Source organism: Penaeus vannamei, chromosome 4 (genome assembly GCF_042767895.1).
Source record: "Penaeus vannamei isolate JL-2024 chromosome 4, ASM4276789v1, whole genome shotgun sequence".
NCBI classification, from domain to species: Eukaryota; Metazoa; Arthropoda; class Malacostraca; order Decapoda; family Penaeidae; genus Penaeus; species Penaeus vannamei.
In genome coordinates, this window is record NC_091552.1 from 2,650,885 (window position 1) to 2,653,384 (window position 2,500).

The 2,500-nt window shown below is 33.4% G+C and overlaps 1 protein-coding gene across 6 annotated transcripts in view; it reads right to left on the reverse strand.

The window, feature by feature from the left end:
* Positions 1-2,500, reverse strand: part of LOC113829491 (phosphatidylinositol 3,4,5-trisphosphate 3-phosphatase and dual-specificity protein phosphatase PTEN) — a 62,813-nt gene that overhangs the window by 31,876 nt on the left and 28,437 nt on the right. The window lies entirely within an intron of this gene.

The window sequence follows — 2,500 nt, forward strand, 5'->3', positions numbered from 1 at the left end:
CACAAACTTTAATGTGAGGGACATTTGTATAGATATACACCTTTATATCTATACAAATTTCCATCTGTTATTCAAAGTATCCTTCCCTTTAATGCTACTTTCAAATAGTGACAAGAGACATACTGCTAAAGCAAATATTTTGGTCAAGCTGTTTTCTTCTTCTCTTCCTTTTTTAGTGGTCCTCACCACCTTAAAAGTGAAAAAATATGATGAATCTGAAGTCTTGTTTAAGACAAAACAAAACAAGGAAATGTCAAAAAACAAAACTTGGGCATCTCCAACACAATCAATCAGCTAAGCATCACTTGCAGCCGCAAAAGGTTGTGGTCATATTTCAGTCACTCATTTTATGGGATTCTGTACTTTAAGAATATTGTTTTTTTCTTCGGGACTTTCTTGATGACATGTGTGTAATAGCCTCTTATTGGGATTAACATCCTGAATTTTGGATACTGGACACCTAAAAGGTGCTATTCTGCTTTTTTATTCCTCTTTCACATTATCCAATCAGATGGTTCCAATTTTACAAAACACTATCTGGATTTTAGTAAGATTATACAAACAGCAATGGTTGGTGCATCAAAATATACATTTTATTGGAAATATCTGGACATGCAGTGTATCATACAATTTTATTTTTCAAATTGCATTCAAATTTCATTTTGCATTAAAATTCCTAATTGTATTCAAATTCAAAATCACATTCAATTTACACACTTCTAGATTCTAAATTTCGAATTGCAAAATTAATTTTCTTCATTGCATTTATCAAACTTTACACATACACACATGCAGACGTACACGCACACGCAAACACACTCGCACACGCACACACCCATGCACGCACTCACACCCATGCACACACACACACACACACACACACACACACACACACACACACACACACACACACACACACACACACACACACACACACACACACACACACACACACACACACACACACACACACACACACACACACACACGCGCACGCACGCACGCACGCACGCACGCACGCACGCACGCACGCACGCACTCACTCACTCACTCACTCACTCACTCACTCACACACACACACACACACACAGATATATTGTTCTTGTTATCAAATACATGTTGCCAATGCATAAAAACTCATGAAATGGACAATATACTCCCAGTGACTAAAAAAGGAGTGGGACACTCATCCTGGCAACCAGTTTGTGGCAAGCTAGAGCAGTTTAATTTTCAATGATAATGGGGAAGTCTAGAAGTACACAGAACCAGTGAATGAGTTATTAGTTTTAAACATTCCGAAGGTATAAAACAAAGCTGGCATCACAAAGGACAACATTGACCTAAATCTAGCAGACAAGCACATACAGGATAAAAATATACAAGATGCATACAGTAACAGATTCAGGCACTAAAATGCTAGCTAAAACAAAAGAGACAAAGGCATTCTTATTATTCAAAACCACGAAGACAAATTTGTGAGGGGAAAAAACAGGCTACTTCTAAAAGGAGAAAATAAATGAAAATAAAGACAAAACATATAGTTCAGCAAGGTTTACAAGAGTTTTTTTGAGAACATACAGTAACTTCTTTTATCCTGAGACACTTACAGAGGGGAGAGTCAGTAATTTAGGTTAGGGGACATATTAGGAGACTGATCCTGACAAACTTTAACTTAACTTCAAGAATGCTGCAAGGTTTGTTACCATAATTTTTTTTTAATTAACAATAACATGTATAAATGGTTATCTTACTTATAAGAATATGATACGACAAAGTGCTGCTAACCACATAGAAAACATAAATCTTTTTAATAACAACAGCAAACAACAATAAAGAAATGTTATTTAGATTTACATTTACATGTTGAAATTTCAATTGCATAGAAAATCCTATCTGTCCAAGGCATGCACTAAAGAAAATTCATCATAAAATACTTTCAAATCTCACTGAATAGTCATCATTTCATGAAATAGTGAGTCACCTATGCCTTGATTGGTAACTCACACCTGTTTTACATTTTTATCAAACATCATACCATTATACATCGTTTCACACTGTTAACCTTGTTTGTGTATCAATTTACCTCTTACTACATTTTTTTTTTTTTTTTCGGCAAAAGCGCCTGCAAAGCCAAGTATAGTACAACCTGGACACACTTAGTACATAATATAAAATCATTAGTTGAAGAGACAAATCAACAAAAAAGTATTACTGAATCGACACAATCACATAAAATACACACCCACACATACAAACTTAAATATATGTATGTTAGTATGCATATTTGTATGGATATACTATATGTAATACATATACTTTTTATATATAAATGAATGCAAATACATATATAAATATACATATATAAATATATGTATGAATATATAAATATAAATTCATAAATATAAATATATATATATATATATATATATATATAAATATACATATATAGATCTATGTATATGCATACATATCTGTACAGACAGACACACACACGTGTGCA